This window comes from Macaca fascicularis, chromosome 5 (genome assembly GCF_037993035.2).
Source record: "Macaca fascicularis isolate 582-1 chromosome 5, T2T-MFA8v1.1".
In the NCBI taxonomy this organism is placed as follows: Eukaryota; Metazoa; Chordata; class Mammalia; order Primates; family Cercopithecidae; genus Macaca; species Macaca fascicularis.
In genome coordinates, this window is record NC_088379.1 from 108,116,911 (window position 1) to 108,136,711 (window position 19,801).

The 19,801-nt window shown below is 39.0% G+C and overlaps 1 pseudogene; it reads left to right on the forward strand.

The window, feature by feature from the left end:
- Positions 1-19,186, forward strand: part of LOC102134716 (uncharacterized) — a 38,350-nt pseudogene extending 19,164 nt beyond the window's left edge.
- The last annotated feature ends 615 nt before the right edge of the window (positions 19,187-19,801 follow it).

Below are 19,801 nucleotides of genomic sequence, written 5' to 3' on the forward strand. Positions count from 1 at the left end.
GCAAACCTCAGTGTATTGCTTGATGTCACCAGTAACATAAACCAGTCCTCCTCCTATGAGGAGGAACATGTCACAGGAATAGGAAGAAGAATGGAATTGTTTCATCTGTTGGGGTTCAGAAACCAAAACATGGCACTGTGATGTGCTGAACTGAAGAAGCAGCCTTAAGGTTTCTTTGACCTTCCCCCTACCTCCTTTCGCTCAATCCTGTCTCTCTCAAAGCACAAGATGAAGTTGTTCTCCGAAGATCCCTTTTCTGCCTGAAGTCTAGACCTGGTAATAAAGGAAACAATGACCTCTGTTTTCTTCCTTGAGTTTTTATTAACTGAACTAATATCACAGGAAGAAAAGCTGAAGTCTGTCAACAAACCTGGACAGACTTTTGTCACAAACCATCGTAGGTTCTTCAAGCCCAATGGATTTTGTACCAGGCCATTATATGCTCTCCAAGCTCATTGAATTCCCCTGAAAATCAGTTACTATGCTCCGAAAATCATCCACACTTTTCCATTTCCCTTCCCCAGTTACCGACTGGGATACTGGGTAATCACTCTGTGGTTTTTCTCCTGTGCACACAAATAAATTTGGATGCCATTTCTCCTATTAATCTGCCTTTTGTCAGTCGATTGTTCAGCAAACCTTCAGAGGGCAAAGGAAGAGTTTTACCTTGGCTCCTACAACTTCAATACTGCTCTCTTCTGGAGACAAAAGGAGAAAAGTCTACTCCTCAATAAAAATGTGCAGCTGCCATGTTATCTGCCACGAGATCTGAGGAACAGAGGAAGCCACTGCTGAAGAGAAGAATAAAGCAAGACATGAGATGGACAGCACTGCTGCTTTAGGTTCCTGGTAGCTTTCAGTTCCTTCGGAGGCCCAGCACGTGAAGCACTTAGTACAGTATGGAGAATGGCATTCTATGAATGTTGATGACTATTAATGCCAGCATACTATTGTCGATGACTATTAATGCCAGCATACTATTTCAAATATTATAATTTTTAATTCATTTAGTCAATCTCCTCCTATTAAATATTTAGACTGCACTTTTAGTTCTCTCTCCAATGTATGTATATATATTAGAGAGAGAGAATTATATAATCATACGTGTGTGTGTGTGTGTGTGTGTGTGTGTGTGTGTGTAATTATTCTGGCACTCATTAAGGCAGTAAGGAAGACTTTATTCAAGACTGTTTATAACCAAGGAACAGAGTGAGGGGATCAGTGGATGGAAAATTACTAAGAGGAGACATCAAGGTAGGAGGATTCTTGCTAAACTGACCTAACAGGATTCTTGCTAAAGGTGGGCCAAGGACTTATAAATCAAAGGTAGGGGATGAACTTGGTTATATATCAAGGGTGACCCAATATCAGTGGGACAGGGGGAGGGCACAGATTTTTACTGAACTGAGCTATGCAAGAACAGGACAGGCACCCAGAAAGCCAAGGTCAGAGCTAGTTGAGAAGAGGACTCAAAAGCATAACTAAAGTTTGGTCAAGGAGGGAGTCTTCGTTGAGAGAGAAAAAAAAAATTGTTTGATTAAAACAAATGTCTAGTGATAGAATTCAGTGAACATGTATGAAGCATTTTTATAATTTTTGTTACACAGTATCAATGGATTTTTGAAAGAATTGAGCCTATTTACAATACAAATACATGACAGTATGAGTTTCTCCAATTTTTCACAGCTTCTTTAGACCAATTCGTAATATATGTAAGTATACAGAATTCTTCAGTCATTCAGAAAAGAAAAGGTCTAAGCACAATCATCCAATTTTTTTGTTTTATCAACAAAATTGGATGTTTTCCTCATTAAACTTACAGTGCTTTTGAAGTTATTTTGGAGTTGCAGCCTTTGTAACAGAGGTCAGGCATTTTTGTTCTCTTTGTTGTCTGAAGCACACATTGGAATTTATTTTATATGAACTGGTTTCTACTTTCTAACCAATTGTTCCAGTAAAATCTAGACCACTGCTACATGCAAGAGAATCAATTTCCTGACATTAATAGTCTACATGTTTGTTTGTTTTTTTCTAACCAATTTCCTGACATTAATAGTCTACATGTTTGTTTGTTTTTTTCTAACCGACCCAATCAGGAGCGAGGTAACTCCTCAGTCACAGTTTATTTTTTGCCCAGCCTTTGAACCATTTACTAGGTATTTACCTAGTCATTTTCTTGATTCAGCTTCCTTCCCATGTGCCTTATAAATAATCACTTGAAGTAGCACAGCAGACGCAGGTTTAATAAGAGAGCTCTCACCATCTTTGCCAGATGCAGCGTTTTCCAGTTTTCTCTTAGAAAATGCAAATGATTGGAAACAGTTATAACAACGCAGTTTACCCCACACAGATAACTTGAACATATCACTAGAGGATTCCATAGTGAAGTGCCCACATGGTATGGAGAACGATATTTCCCTGTTCTTTTACTGAAATACCTCTGCATTATTTTCCTAAAGCAGAGAATTACTAACTTAGACAACGGGCAGGCAGTTCATGCCATCTGTGCGTTCACAATAGCTAATGGTAACAGCCAACCTTTATTGAGCCCTGACTATATGCTTGTCTCTGTTTTAAGCATTTTCATGTGCTTAAAATATAATTAAATTTCATTTAAAATTAATTCAATTAATTCTCTCTAAACCTATGAAGTGAGGATCATCAGTATCCCATTGTACAGATAAAGAAACTGAGGAACCAAGAAGTTAAAAACTTTGCTCAAGGTCACATAACAAGTAAGGGGCAGAGCTAAGATTCAAACTCAGACCCTTTGATTCCAGACACCAAGTTCTTAGTTTCTTGCTGAAGTATAGGGAAGTTTTATTTTGTTTTTACTATACTCCTCATGATGAATGTTCTTGACCTTTTTGGCAATGGAGACAGACATTGACTCTCCTTGGAAATCTATGTCTCTGGGATCCTAATAAAATGTCTAGAACTGTGATATCATGGAAAGAACTCTAGCCTGTACATGGGTATCCCAGGCTCAGTTCCCTGCTTTGCCAACTTTCAAAAGTGTGATTATGGAGAATCTATCTAAATCTTGACTTCCTTTCCCACAAAAGGGAGCACTGATGAACCACTTTATATGGGTGGGTTAAGGACATGGATACTGAAGCCAAACCACCTGGTTCAAAATCTAGCTTAATTGTCTATGGGTGTTAACTTGGGCAACTTCACCTTTTTGTTCCTCAGTTTCCTCATCTGCAAATGAAAATTATAACACTAATACCTACTTAGAAGCATCAAATGGTTGTTAAAACCATCAGATGAGTTAACAAATGTAAAGCACTGAGAATCTAGAACATTGTCTGGAACAGTAAGTGTTAATTATTGTTACATTACAAGGATAACATGAGAATGAATTAACATGTAGCACCTGAACTATTAGTACACACCTAAACACTATTTCATTTATGCAGTCATCTACAGGGAGCACTTATTACATGCAAGGCAGTATGCTAGACACAGGCATATAGACCAACAAGTCACTTGCCCTCACTAGTTATATTTTCATAAGAAAAGAAAATAATAAACCAGTAAATAAATATACTACAAAATAATAACCACAAGATAATAAATATCTCAAAGCTCAAAACTATTACTGTTAAAAAAAAAAAAAAAAATGGAGTTCTGAGAGTACTCACGAAGTCACAGAACCTGAATCTGTCTCAGTCCAAAGTCCCAGGCTTTTTCCACGACTTTTTACAACCTTCTAGCAAGCAATTTCTACAGAGTGAAAAGTACCAAGATGGAAGCCTGCACATGTGGTGGCACTTTATTTTTTCCAAATGCATTTTCTTTCTCTTGCCATTAGCCTAAAGGCCCATATACAGACCTCTCCTCAGGCAAAGAATGGCCTGATACCAGGCATACCTGCAGCTCCCCTGCAGCTGGTACGCACGCTTTGGATGCAGGAGCTGACTTTGAAGATACCTACTTTAGGTAAGCATCTCATTACGATGAGTAGAATAATTAACAACCACCATAAGTGCTTTTCTGTACTAAAAATCTTAATAACTTTAGGTGAGTTAAAAATAGACAAAACGTTCTTTCTAATAAAAAATATGCTGTTGAGTTAATAACAATTAAGTGAAAAGCAGATAAAATAAAATTAACAAGTGATCCAACCCCTTCATAAATTTGCACATGGGTGATCTCAGTAAAACGTTTGTTTTTGTTTTATTTTGTTTTGATTTTTTGTTTTAAGACCTAACTGACTTGTGATAATTGCTTTCTCTTTCAGGAGCAGTTACAGATATTTTGTGGCAGGAAGTCTTCCCTTAAGTGCTGAGTCTGCACTGCAACAAACTCACTTTTAAAGAAGTAAACTGTATAAGCAGTAATGTCTTCATAGCCAACCACTGGTTCAATCATTTAAAACGTTTTTAATCAAGGAGCCCTAGAAGAGAGTTACCCTTATAAAAAGCCCCCTGATTACAGGCATGAGCCACCACGCCGTTTGGGAGGCCGAGGCGGCTGGAATCACCTGAGGTCAGGAGTTCAAGTCCAGTCTGGCCAACATGATGAAACCCTATCTCTACTAAAAACACAAAAAATTAGCCAGGTGTGGTGGCAGACGCCTGTAATCCCAGCTACTCAGGAGGCTGAGGCAGGAGAGTTGCTTGAACCTGTGAGGTGGAGGTTGTAGTGAGCTGACACCACGCCATTGCACTCCAGCCTGGGCAACAAGACCAAAAACTCCGTTTCCAAAAAAAAAAAAAAAAAGCCCCCTGATTCACAGCTCAGGAGTAGGAATTCACACAGTTGCTAAGCCTGAGCAATCTTAGAAAAGAAAGAAGGAAACAAAGATGTGAAAAATTTATTTTGCATTGACTCGGTCAGAAAGTAGTGAGAAGTCTGGTCACAGAATAATTTTATTTAGGAAAACAGAAATCTATGGGACAATAAATTCTATAGCTACATGGAAAACGGAAATAATAATTACAGCTTAGGTCCTTTAAAGCCATGCTTCTGAGAATCTAATGTGCATATGAATCACCTGGGGATCTTATTAAAATGCAGATTCTGATTCAGTAGGTATGGGGTAGAGCCTGAGATTCAGTAAATTTCACAAGCTCCTTGGTGATGCCAAGGCTGCTGACCCCGGAACCACATTTTGACCAGCAACATATAAAGAGAAACACATTTGCTTATTGTAAAGGTTGTATCTACTGTTAAGTTTAAACACCATTTCATAAATTAATGTGAAGAATTGGGCATCTTTACAAATAAAAGAGCTAGGAATTAATTGTTCATTCAATCAACATCATTGAGCTTACTACATGCTAGGCCTTATGGCGGGTACTAGACATTCAACAATAACTAAAGCAAAAAGTACACTTGGGAAGCTGAGGTGGGCAGATCGCTTGAGCTAAGGAGTTTGAGTCTAGCCTGGGCAACATGGTAAAACCCCATATCTACCAAAAAATATAAAAATTAGCCAGGCATGGTGCCATGCACCTGTGGTCCCAGCTACTCAAGAGGCTGAGGTGGGAGGATCACTGGAACCCAGAAGGCGGAGGTTGCAGTGAGCTGAGACTGCACCACTGCACTCCAGCCTGGGTGACAGAGTGAGACCCTGTCTCAAAACAAAACAAAACAAAACAAAAACAAAAACAAAAACAAAACTACCCTTGATCAATCTACTTTTGACTGTTCTTTCAAGCGAGCAATAAGCACATGGATTACAAGAATTTTTGTCATTCACAATTCAAAATGTATCAATCATGCTTCTCGTGTTGTTTTTCTTGATGTAACATTTTTAAGAATGCCTCAATTCAGATTGTTTACACTTTTTTTTTTTTTAAGATGAAATCTCACTCTATTGCCCAGGCTGGAGTGCAGTGGTGCAATCTCGGCTTACTGCAACCTCCACTGCCCGGGTTCAAGCAATTCTCCTGCTTCAGGCTCCCAAGTAGCTGGGATTACAGGCGCCTGCCACCACGCCCAGCTAATTTTTGTATTTTTAGTAGAGACAGGGTTTCACCATCTTGGCCAGGCTGGTCTTGAACTCCTGACCTCATGATCCACCCGTCTTGGCCTTCCAAAGTGCTGGGATTACAGGTATGAGCCACCGCGCCTGGCCTGTTTACACTTTAAAGATAATTAGCCATTTAATCCAGTGAATTAGCATTGCTCTATTTCATATGAAGTAGTAATACAATTTTAAAAGTTTTCATATGCATGGCATAGTTTACCAGCAGCTAGCTACCTTATTGCAAATGTTACTGGGTCATTTCAATTAAAATTAAAGCAAGTATGTAGTAATGTGGCAAGAAATGTTTCATTTAATTTTGACTTAGTATGGCCAAGTGCTCAGGTGAATGTCATGGCTTCTGCCTCAAATTTGTATGTGTAGTATAAATAGTAGGAAAACTTATATTCATCAAAGAGTTCATCTGTTTTTTTTTTCCCTCATGAGCATCAACTACTGCCCTGCTGCATAGTAAATGGCAAAACAGAATCACCAGAAAGTTTCAAAATTCTATCAGGTTAGACATACTAAGAGAACAGATGACCTACTCAAGATTATTTTGCTTTCCCAAAAGTGGATAACTCTAAGCAAGAAGGGAGAATAAGTATATGAAGGGCCATATTCGAGTAGTATATTTGCAAAGAGCATCTGAACCAAGTCTTTTCTTACCAGATTTTACCTTTTTAAAAGATGCCAGGAGGTGGCAGCATATGTTACAGCTGCGTGAGTTTACTCATTTAGCACAGGTTCTCAGAAAGTCAGGTGTATCAGATTTGGAGGAGAAGGGTTGGTGACAAGCATAGGTTGTCAGGAGTCTGTTTAGATTAAGAAGGCATTGGGACAATATTATAACACAGTTTTATACTTGAAAGCAAAATAAATCTGGCATCATTGGTGTTCTATTAGATCTTAAAATCTTGGGTAGCCATATACAAAAATTAACTCAAGGTGGATTAAAGACTTAAATATAAAACCTAAAACTATAGAAACCCTGGAAGATAACCTATGAAATACTATTCTGGATATAGGATCTGGCAAAGATTTCATGATGAAGACGCCAAAGCAATTGCAACAAAAACAAAAATTGACAAATCGGACCTAATTAAAATAAAGTGATTCTAAACAGCAAAAGAAACTATCAACAGAATAAACAGACAACCTACAGAATGGGAGAAAATATTTGCAAACTATGCATCTGACAAAGGTCTAATATCCAGAATCCATAAGGAACGTAAGCAAAAAAAAAAACGAAGAATCACATTTTAAAAAGTGGGCAAAGGACATGAACAGACACTTCAAAAGATACACGTGTGGTCAAAACAAGCGTATGAAAAAATGCTCAACATCACTTATTACAGAAATGCAAATCAAAACCACGACGAGATACCCTCACACGCCAGTCACAATGGCTATTGATAAAAAGTCAAAAAATAACAGATGCTAGTGAGGTTGCAGGGAAAAGGGAATGTTTATACACTCTTGGTGGGAATGTAAATTAGTTTGGACATTGTGGAAAGCAGTTTGACGATTTCCTTTTTTTTTTTTTTTTTTTTTTTGAGACGGAGTCTCACTCCATGGCCCGGCTGGAGTGCAGTGGCGCCGTCTGACTGCAACTTCCGCCTCCCGGGTTCACGCCATTCTCCTGCCTCAACCTCCCTAGTAGCTGGGACTATAGGCGCCCGCCACCACGCCTGGCTAATTTTTTGTATTTTTAGTAGAGACGGGGTTTCACCGTGTTAGCCAGGATGGTCTCGATCTCCTGACCTCGTGATCCGCCCACCTCGGTCTCCCAAAGTTCTGGGATTAAAGGCGTGAGCCACTGCTCCCGGCCATACGATTTCTCAAATAACTTAAAACAGAATTGCCATTCCACCCAGCAATCCCATTACTGAGTGCATACCCAAAGGAATATGTTAAATAAATTGTTCTACCGTAAACACACATGCACGCATATGTTAATTCATAGCACTATTCACAAGGGCAAAGACATGGAATCAACCTAAGTGCCCATCAGTGGTGGACTGGATAAAGAAAATGTGCTACATGTACACCACGGAGTACTACAGAGCCATAAAAAACAATGTGATCATGTCCTTTGCAGCAACTTAGATGGAGCTGGAAGCCAATATCCTAAGCAAACTAACACAGGAACAGAAAACCAAATACCACATGTTCTCACTTATAAGTGGGAATTAAGTGTTGATTAAATATAGACACAAAGAAAGGAGCAATAGATACTGGGGCCTACTTGAGGGTGGAGGATGGGAGGAGGATAAGGATCAAGTACTATGTTTATTACCTGAGTGATGAAATAATCTGTACACCAAACTCCTGTGACACATATTTATCTGTATAAGAAACCTGCACATGTGCCCCTGAACCTAAAATAAAAGTTAAAAAAAAAAATCTTCAGTAATGGGAATATACAGAAGTTATCTGTATCTTCAAAGAACAGAGAAAGGAAGACAAAGGAGAGCCTGGATTTTAATTGAGATACATATGACTAAAGTGTAGTTCTAGAACTGTCTCCATAAACAATTTCCTTCACACATTATATTTGCTAAGGGTTTGGTATGGTGCCAACTACAGAGTATGAAAACTCAGTAAATATTTATTTCCTTTTTTTAACCCATTCCCACTACTGAGAAAGATTTGCTCTAGGGCAGCTGTTATTTCATTAACCAACAGCAGTGCAATTTTTGCTTCTCGTACTTTTGTCATAGGAAAATCATTACAAATATAACAGTCATAAATGTCTGGGAAATCATAGCAGATGAACCTGGCAGACAGATAATCAGGAATGAAGTAGCCCTTTCTGAGTAAGAGTTCAGACTAAGAATAAGAATCTCAATGACTGTGATTATTCTAGTTGCCACAGCCCTGCTCAGTGTTCAGTTTTAAAGGCTTCCCGCCTTATCATCAGTCTGTCTCTTTACCTATATTCCTACTTAGAAAGATGTTCAACATATGCATCACTATTTTAAAATTATGAATTAAGACACACTAAAGAAACTCTTTTTTAGTTTTTTTTTAAAAAGTTGATCTGCATTTATCCTGTTGAGATACACTCTTAAGACTTGAGAATATATGCATTAAAAGCCCTACTATTCTTCTTTTTCTATAAAATTCTACCTCATCATCAATGTACTATTTTCATTATTAGAACATATATCAAAACTTCAGAGACCAAAATTTATTCTGGGATAATGTATTCATTTTTTTTCAAATCTTGTGAATTCTTCATCTAGCGTAAACTAAAAGATGAACAATGAATCATGTGTGGCTTGGTATGACTCAAACTTCTGAAGAATAGACCTCTTAATTGTCACATATTCTTTCCTAGGAAAGAATTTTTGTGACCCAAACTGCTTTCAAAAAATCCACCAAATTCTACTAACACTAAGGTTTCAGATGGGAAATTTAGAGCTAGAAACGGTATATAGAGATAATATAATCCAACATTTTTGTATGACAGATGGGAATATTTTAAAAATTCAATTAAAAATATTTGTAATTGTAAGAATATTATTTGCTACATCCATGTAGATGATTACTATATATATTTTACAAAAGAATTTTTAAATATTTGCTTTCGATGTCTTCTTTTTAGGCAAAAAAAAAGGCTATATTGCTAAAAATAAGAATAAACTATGAATTGTATATATCCATATGTTTCATTGCTTGATATGACTGTTTCATGAGATTCTATCTGGCTCAACCTGACACACGTTTAACTACAGCGGGCTTAAGAAAAGATACTAATGTTTATGAATCTGTATGGCTTGGAAAGAGGAGAAAATGCTTAGGGTGGCACAAATATTTGGAAAAGCAAGAGGAAAAATATAAAATGGAATAATACAATTTTGTGGCAACATGAAGTGCAAGCAAAACCTGCTATGTCAGTTATTAGAAATCAAAGGGAGAAAAATACTCTCCATTCGGTAACAATAGGAAATTAAAAAGAGATTTTTTTTTTCAGGGACTTGAGGAAGCAGGTTAGATTTGCCTAATTTGCTTCTCCCCAACTTTCCATTAAAATACCTATGAATATCATTCTTTTTAAAACTGGCAATAGTTCTGTAAACTCAGAAGACTTTATGCCAAATTTGGGGTGGAATTTTCACTAAAGATCAAGGGAGATGGATAGACTATTTAGCAATTTCTTCCACATCCTGAGCCATACTGACAGTCCTGAAGAAGAGGGAAACATACTTCAACTCATCATCTACTTGGTAAATCAATTAATTTCACTTATCTTCAAACTGCAGGCACTGAACACTTGCAGATTCCTCAAACACGTAAACATAGGTATCTAATATCCTCCACCACAATTCAGACCACAAGTGAGGGAGTGGGCCCAAAACTTGGACATAAAAATACATATACTTGGGATGAAATGTATTCATACACTTCAATATATAATTTATGTAAGCAGGCAATTGCATTTTTAAATTATCAATGTGATTTCCTCATTCTTTTTTGAGACACATGACTTTCACTTAGTCTTCCCTAAGTAATTACTTGCCAGGGTTACAAAATAAATGCAAAAAGAACTGGACAGGTCACGGTGGTGCATGCCTGTAATCCCAGCACTTTGGGAGGCCTAGCTGGGCAGATTGTTTGACCCCAGGAATTCGAGATCAGCCTGGCCAACATTGCAAAACCCTATCTCTAAGACAAAACAAAAATTAGCCAGGCATGGTGGTGCATATGCCTGTAGTCCAAGCTACTTCGGGGAGGGGAAGAGGGAGGGGCTGAAGTGAGAGGATCACTTGACCCCAGGAGGTCCAGGCTACAGTGAGCCATGATGGAGCCGCTGCACTACAGTCTGGGCAACAAACCAAGACCCCATCTCAAAATAAAAAAGAAGAAGAAGAAGAAAAAGAAGAACTGGGGTATCATCAACAGTTGCATCCAAATATAAGATTTTGTAGCAAGACAATGAACAGTCATGTAAGTCAGTTTAGACCATAAAGTTTTACATCAGTAAAAGGAAAGTTCTCCTAGGCCCTGGGAAAAACAGGAGCTAGAATAGCCAGAAGAGCAAGATTATATTGTAAGTATTTGTAAATAATTGTTATACAGTTATTAAATTGAATGCAAAAGCCAAAAAAATCTTGATATGAAATTGACATATTTCTTTTAAAAATAAATATTATACTAACTCCATAAGCCCTGTTACATGACAAAGACTGAATTGTTGCGGGGGAGGGGGTGGGGAATTGGAGTTGAAGTAAAGTTCTGCTTTCCCAAGTTCCTTTGACCACATCCCACAAGTGTTAATAGGAAGTAGAGTGAGTTTAAATTTTAGTCACAAACTCAAATGCAGCATATCTTTGTCTCTTTTCTGTTGCTTATAATAGAATAACTGAAACGGAGTAATTTTCAAAGAAAATATATATATAAATATAGAAAATTATACATTGAAAATTAAGCTTCCAACACGGGAAATCTGGAGAACATTCAAGCCCTAGCATTCCACCCCAGCCCCAAAAATTCATTTCTTTTTCACATGCAAAATACACTTACTCCATCCTCATAGCCCCAAAATTCTAACTTGGTCCAGCACCAACTCAAAAGCCCAAAGCCTACAGTCTACACAATGGTAGTATAGGATTAAGGCAAACATTCCCATTCCAAAAGGGAGACATAGGCAAAAAGAAAAGAATAACAGGCCCCAAGCAAATCCAAAACCCAGCGGGACAGACACTGCATCTTAGAGCTGGAGAATAATCTTTTTTGAGTTCACACACTGCCTCCTGGACACACTGGAGCAGCGGCTGGGCCCTCAAGGCCTCAGACAGCTGCACTCCTATGGCTTTGCTGGGTGCAGCCCACATGGTTGCTCCTTTGGGTTGGAGTCCAGTGCCTGAAGCTTTCCTAAGTAGATGTTGCATACTGCTGGTTACTTCACAGTTCTGAGGTCATGGTGGCAGTCTTGCTCCCAGGGCTCCACTAGGCTTTATCCTAGTGAGGACTCTCTGCAGTGGCCATGGCTCCACTAGGCATTGCCCTGGTGGGGACTCCCTGCAGTGCCTCAACCTCACATTTCAGCTGCGCATTACTCTACTGGGGTCTCTCTGTGGTGGTTCCAGCCCCTGTGATAAGTCTCTGCTTAGGTCCCCAGGATTTCCATAACATTCTCTGAAATCTGGGTAGAAGCTGCCAAACATTTATAGCTCTTGCTCTCTGCAAGCCTGCAGAATTAGTACCACGTGGACTCCGCCAAGGTTTATACCTTCCGCAGCTGCAGTTCAGCTTTGCCTTGTGTGGGGTGCAGAGTCACAGGCAAGGAGCCTGCTGCAATCCTGCAGGGAGCCTCCCTGGACCTGTATCCCAGTACTACTCTGCCATCCCAGGCTTGCAGGCCTGCGATGAGAGGGGCAGCCCTAAAGATCTCTGAAATGCCTTCTGGGTCTTTCTTCTATTCTCTTGATGATTTCTGTTTTCTGTACCAATCTCCTTAGCAGATGGTCTCTCTAGGCCATACTCTTGGATTCCTCTCCTGAAAATGCTATTTCACATAGCCAAGCTGATAAATTTCCAAATTTTTCTACTGTTTCCCTTTTCTCTAGAAGTTTACCATTAGCAGTTAGAAGTAACCACACAGCAGCCTGAACACTTTGCTGCTTAGAAATTTCTTCCATGGGATATTCTATCACCCTTAAGTTCAGCTTTTCACAAAGCCCTAGGGTGTGGCCACACAACTGTGTTCTTTGCTATGGTGTAGCAAGGGTGCCCTGTGCTCCAGTTCCCAACACCTTATTCCTCATTTCCATCTGAGGTCTCATCAGCATGGCCTTTGCCGTCAACATTTCTATCAACATTCTGGTCATGACCACTTCGCCAACCTCTAAGGACTTCCAAACTTTCCCTAGTCTTCTTATCCTCTAAGGCTTCACCAGAATCTAGGCTTTTTCTAGCCTATTTTTCCAAATTCTTCCAGCCCCTGTCCATTACCCAGTTCCCAAGCAGCTTCCACACTTCAGGTATTTGTTATCAGCAACACCTCACTTTTCACTACCAATTTTCTGTTTTAGTACATTTTCTGTTGCTTATAGAATACCTAGAATGAGTAATTTATAAATAAAACAAATGCATTTTGTACAGTGATGGAGGCTGAAATGTCTCAGGGTGAGGGACCAAATCTGGTGAGAGCCTTTGCGCCGGTGGGGACTCTGAAGATTCCCGAATTGGGGCCACAGGGCATCACATGGTGAGGAGACTGGTTGTGCTAGCTCAGGTCTCTCTTTTCTTGTATAGGCACCATTAATCCATTAACCCTTTAATCTGTTGTTCCATTAATGGATTGATTCATTCCTGAAGGCAGAGCACTCATGATCCCATCAACTCTTAAAGGCCTCATCTTTTAATACTGCCGCATCGGGTATTAAGTTTCCAAAACATCAAATTTGGAGGATACATTCAATCATAACACAGCAGAAATACAGCCTAGTTTATTTTTCTACAAGTCAATTTAATATCTGTTTCAAGTCCCTATTCCACCAGGAGTGGAATTTGGGGCTCAACTCTTCTCCTCTTTAATTAAGGTTGTTTACATAGTGCCAAGGAATGAAGCAGGTCTGCTCTTCAATGTCGGCCATCTACATAGGCATCTGCCAAGACATCCATCATCTCGTCTGGTTTTCAGGGCTTGATCATCATCAGTCCAAACAAGGTGACATTGAGATGTCACACCACCCAAAGGCACAGGCACTCTGGGGCCCTTCAAATGATAAGTTATCATTTGAATCCCTAGATCTAGCCTTTGCTTAAGTATATGTTTTGGAAATCCCTGTTACATTAATAATTCTTATTGGTACTATCTTTCTTGCTTCATCTTGTAGTTTTGCTTGTCTCTACTTTTCTCAGGCAGTCTCTATGTACAACAAGATCAGCTTCTAGGAAATCTAGCCTTGTATGTTCCTTGCATATTGTAATCACAGAAATAGAGAAACAATCTTTCTTCCAACACACAAATCAAGACAAGATAAAGGACTCTGATTTCCCAGTTTTGGTAAATTGCCCACCTCTGGCCAATTCTTGAGTCAGAAAGATAAGCCACTCTGATTGGTCAGCTCAGGCTATGTGCTATCTCAGGTTAAGTTTCACAGACTCACATCTTAAGACTCACTCAAAAGATTCCATTGAGAGTGATTTCTTAAGTATATGCTTCTGAGAGAAAACAGTAAGGGAGTGGGGAAAGCTAAGGAAGGGGAAAAAAGCCTTGCAATTTCCAAAACCTGATATGAGAGCTGTGGATCATAAATTATACCTCCTAGCATGTCATCCTGCGGCAAAGAAGCCCTGGGTGTGGAGAGATTGGAAGGCCATAAAACTTCCAGGCACTTTCAGCTTTACATGTAGACAAGGCAGACCCAGTGCCCAAGGCCCAGCCTCCAAAGGGCTCAGGTGCAAAGCCTTACTGGCAAAGCACACAAAAGCTGGGAATGGGCTTACAAAACCGGCAAAAAGGAATCCCAAAGAATCGAAGTGGAGTATCCAGTGTCCACTACATTTGCTCAGTGCCTTTGGTGGGGAAGGTACAGTCTCTTGATTAATGCTACCAAAACATTCTCAGGGTTAGAAGAAGGGCAGTTCTCAATGGAAAGAATATGAAGCCAAAAACCTAAGTGACCACTTGTATCATTCAAAGTCTGTGGTAAGGCTGTTAGATTTTTCTGGGGCTATAGTATTTCTGCACATTTCCTTTTGTCCTGATAATTTTTGACCGTAGGTGTTGATGTTAGTCATGCATAAAGTTTTATAACTGTTATAACTTCATTGTGCAATGTAGTGTTCATGATAAAAATAACCCTGCTTTTAACCATTTAGTGTTTTGACCCTTGAGATCTATGTTGTCTGAAATCATTAATTACATCTGTTTTTAAACATTGCCTTATAAATCTTTGTCCACCCTCTTTAAAAAAAAATATGTTTGTTTTATGGAAGATATCACAACCAATCCCAAAGAAACATGGAAGTGTATTCAAGTCTTCTATGAACACCTTTACATGTATAATCTAGAAAACCTAGAAGAGATGGACAAATTTCTGGAAATTTATCCTAAATTAAATCAGGAAGATATAGAAAGTCTGAACAGACCAATAACAAGAGGCAAGATTGAAATGGTTAAAAAATAAAAATAAAAATAGTCCAGGACCAGAAGGATTCACAGCTGAATTCTATCAGGCATTTAAAGAATTGGTACAGGCAGGGCGCCGTGGCTCAAGCCTGTAATCCCAGCACTTTGGGAGGCCGAGACGGGCGGATCACGAGGTCAGGAGATCAAGACCATCCTGGCTAACACGGTGAAACCCCGTCTCTACTAAAAAATACAAAAAAACTAGCCGGGTGAGGTGGCGGGCACCTGTAGTCCCAGCTACTTGGGAGGCTGAGGCAGGAGAATGGCGTAAACCCGGGAGGCGGAGCTTGCAGTGAGCCGAGATCCGGCCACTGCACTCCAGCCTGGGCCACAGAGCGAGACTCTGTCTCACACACACAAAAAAAAGAATTGGTACCAATCCTACTGACACTATTCCAAAAGACAGAGAAAGAGAAAATCTTCCCTAAATCATTCTATGAAGTCAGCATCACCCTTATACCAGAACCAGGAAGGGACACAACAACAACAAAAAAGAAAACTACAGACCAATATCTCTGATGAACATAGATGCAAAAGTCCTCAACAAAATACTAGTGAACCAAATCCAAGAGCGTATCAAAAAGATAATCCACCATGATCAACTGGGTTTCAGACCAGGGATGCTTTAACATATGCAAGTCAATAAATGTGATACACCAGACAAACAGAATTAAAAACAAAAATCACATGATCATCTCAAGAGATACAAAAAAAGCATTTGACAAAATCCAGCATCCTTTTATGATGAAAACCCTCAGCAAAATTGGCACAGAAGAGACATACCTTAAGGTAATAAAAGCCACCTATGACAAACCCACAGCCAACATTATACTGAATGGGGAAAAGTTTAAAACATTCCCCCTGAGAACTGGAACAAGACAAGGATGCCCACTTTCACCACTTCTAGTTAACATAGCACTGGAAGTCCTAGCCAGAGCAATCAGACAAGAGAAAGAAATAAAGGGCATCCAAATCAGTAAAGAGGAAGTCAAATTGTCTCTGTTTGCTGATGATATGATCGTATATCTAGAAAGCCCTAAAGACATATCCAAAAAGCTCCTAGAACTAGTAAATGAATTCAGCAAAGTTTCAAGGTACAAAATTAATGTACACAAATCAGTAGCTCTGCTATCCACCAACAGTGACCAAGCTGAGAATCAAATCAAGAACTCAAACCATTTCACAATAGTTGCAAAAATAAAATAAAATACTTAGGAATATACCTAACCAAGAATGTGAAAGACCTCTATAAGCAAAACTACAAAATACTCCTGAAAGAAACCATAGATGACACAAACAAATGGAAGCACATCTCATGCTCATACACGGGTAGAATCAATATTGTGAAAAATAACCATACTGCCAAAAGCAGTCTAGAGATTCAATGCAATTCCCATAAAAATGCCACCATTAGCTGGGAGCAGTGGCTCATGCCTGTAATCCCAGCACTTTGGGAGACTGAGGTGGGTGGATCACCTGAGGTCAGGAGTTCGAGACCAGCCTGGCCAACATAGTAAAACTCTGTCTCTACTAAAAATACAAAAAATTAGCTGGACATGGTGGCGGGTACCTGTATTCCCAGCTACTAGGGAGGCTGAGGCAGGAGAATCTCTTAAACCCAGGAAGCAGAGGTTGCAGTGAGCTGACATTGTGCCATTGCACTCCAGCCTGGACAACAAGAACAAAACACCATCTCAAAAAAAAAAAAAAAAAAAAAGCCATCATTCTTCACAGAGTTAGAAAAAACAATCCTCAGATTCATATGGAGCCAAAAAAGAGCCCACATAGCCAAAGCAAGACTAAGCAAAAAGAACAAATCTGGAGGCATCACATTACCTGACTTCTAACTATATTCTAAGGCCATAGTCACCAAAACTGCATGGTACTGATATAAAAATAGGCACATAGACCAATGGAACAGAATAGAGAACCCAGAAATAGAGCCAAATAATTACAGTCAACTGATTTTCAGCAAAGCAAACAAAAACATAAAATGGGGAAAGGACACCCTATTCAACAGATGGTCCTGGGATAATTGGCAAGCCCCATGTAGAAGACTAAATCTGGATCCTCATCTGTCACCCTATACAAAAATCAACTCAAGATGGATCAAAGGCTTAAATATAAGACCTGAAACCATAAAATTTCTAGAAGATAATATCAGAAAAACTCTTCCAGATATTGGCTTAGGCAAAGACTTCATGACCAAGAACCCAAAAGCAAATGCAACAAAAACAAAGATTAATAGATGATACTTAATTAAACTAAAAAGCTTCTGCACAGCAAAAGAAACCCACAGAGTGGGAGAAAATCCTCATCTATCCATTCGACAAAGAACTACTATCCAGAATCTACAAAGAACTCAAACAAATCCGCAAGAAAAAATGAATAATCCCATCAAAAAGTTGGCTAAGAACATGAATAGACAATTCTCAAAAGATAATATACAAATGGCCAACAAGCATATGGAAAGTGCCCAGCATCACTAATTATCAGAAAAATTCAAGTCAAAACCACAATATGATACAACCTCACTCCTGCAAGAATGGCCATAATAAAAAAAATAGATGTTGGCGTGGATGTGGTGAAAAGGGAAGACTTTTACACTGTTGATGGGAATGTAAACTGGTATAACCACTATGGAAAACAGTGTGGAGATGCCCTAAAGAACCAAAAGTAGATCTACCATTTGATCCAGAAATCCCACTACTAGGTATTTACCCAGAGGAAAATAAGTCATTATACAAACAAGAAACTTGCACACACATGTTTATAGCAGCGCAATTTGCAATTGCAAAAATGTGGAACCAGCCCAAATGCCCATCAATCAATGAGTGGATAAAGAAAATGAAATATATGAGTTCTGGCTAGGAGGCTTCTCATTCCATTCAAATTGTTACAAAGTTCAGCTAGACAAGACCTTCCTGTGAAGTTTTACCCCCTACTCATCTGGCCACCCTCCTGATGGATGCCTGTGGTGCCAGGCAAATGGGCTACTTGGGGATCCAGTGAGCTCCCAGTGCCTTTCTGCCACTTCCTCTACTTCTGTATTTCGCTCAGCTCAGCTCTCTAACTTGACTCAGCTCCAGCTTTTCTTAGTGCCTGAAGCATCTGCAAGTGAAAATCCAGAAGAAGACAGACAGAAACTGAGCTCTTGACAACACATTCTCTAAAGAAAGTGACCTTTGAAGATGTAGCTATTGACTTCACCCAGAAGAGTGGAGCTTTCTCTTGATGGACACATCCAATAGAAAGCTGTACAAAGATGTGATGTTGGAAAACATTAGTCACCTGGTGTCCCTCAGGTATCAGATAAGCAAATCCTATATAATTTTGCAGCTGGAACATGGAAAAGAGCTGTGGAGGGAAGGCAGAGAATTTCTTCAAGGCCAGAGTCCATACAGGGAAAGTGCCCTTAGGAAAAAACATATGGTATCCATGCATCCTATCATCAGAAAAGACACATCCACCAGTTTAACAATGGAGAAATCTCTCATTCCAGAGGATCTCTTTGAACATAATGATTTGGGAGAAGATTGCACTCACAGTTCCACAATGACTCAATGTTTGTTAACTCATAGTGGAAAGAAACCCTACATCAGCAAACAGTGTGGAAAATCCTTTAGTAATCAGTTGTCCCCAACAACATAAATTCATAAATTCATACTAAAGGTAAATCATATCAGTGTAATTTATGTGAAAAGGCTTATACTAACTGCTTTCACCTTAGACAGCACAAGCTGACTCACACTGGAGAGAGACCACATGCATGTCATCTATGTGGAAAAGCCTTCACTCAGTGTTCTCACCTTAGAAGACACGAGAAAACTCACATGGGAGGGAGACCATATAAGTGTATCAATGTCGGAAAGCCTTTATTCAATCCTTAAACCTTCAAAGATATGAGAGAACTCACTTGGAAAGAGATGTTATGAATGTGATAAAAGTGGGAAAACCTTTAGTCAAAGCTCTGGCTTTTGTGAGCGCAAAAGAATTCACACTGGAGAGAAGCTACATGCATGTCTTTGTGGAAAGCTTTCAGTCTATCTTCGGACCTTAGATGACATGAGAGAACATGCACTGGAGAAAAGCCATATGAATGCCATTTATGTGGGAAAGACTTCAGTCAATGTACTAATCTTAAATAGCATGAGAAAATTCACCCTGGAGAGAAAATTACAAATGTCTCCAGAATGTATTCTGACTTTAGATGACATGGTGTTAGGAATGATGAATGTAAGGAAAGTGGAAGAGACTTCAGCTATAGTTTTAACATCTAAATATTCCAAAGGACTCAAATCTTGAGGAAATACTGTAATCAACATGGAATATACTTCAGTTACCTTTATTCTTCAGTCCACATCAATGAATGGAAGAGAAATTGCATGACATGTATGTAGCAAAGACTTGTTAGTGATCTGATCATAAATGACATGAGAGACCTGAAACTGTCAACATAATAAACTAAAAGTCTTAAGCAATGACTTTGACTTAAAACATATGGGACTTTCAGGTAGAGAATCTCTAGCTCTGCATGTATATACATAACATATATACATATGTCATTGGAAAAAAGAAAATGTGTATATATGTGTATATACATGTTATATATATTTCAATATTTGTAAGTATTATTTTATAATTATTTTGTATGTATTATTTTGCATTATTTCAATATT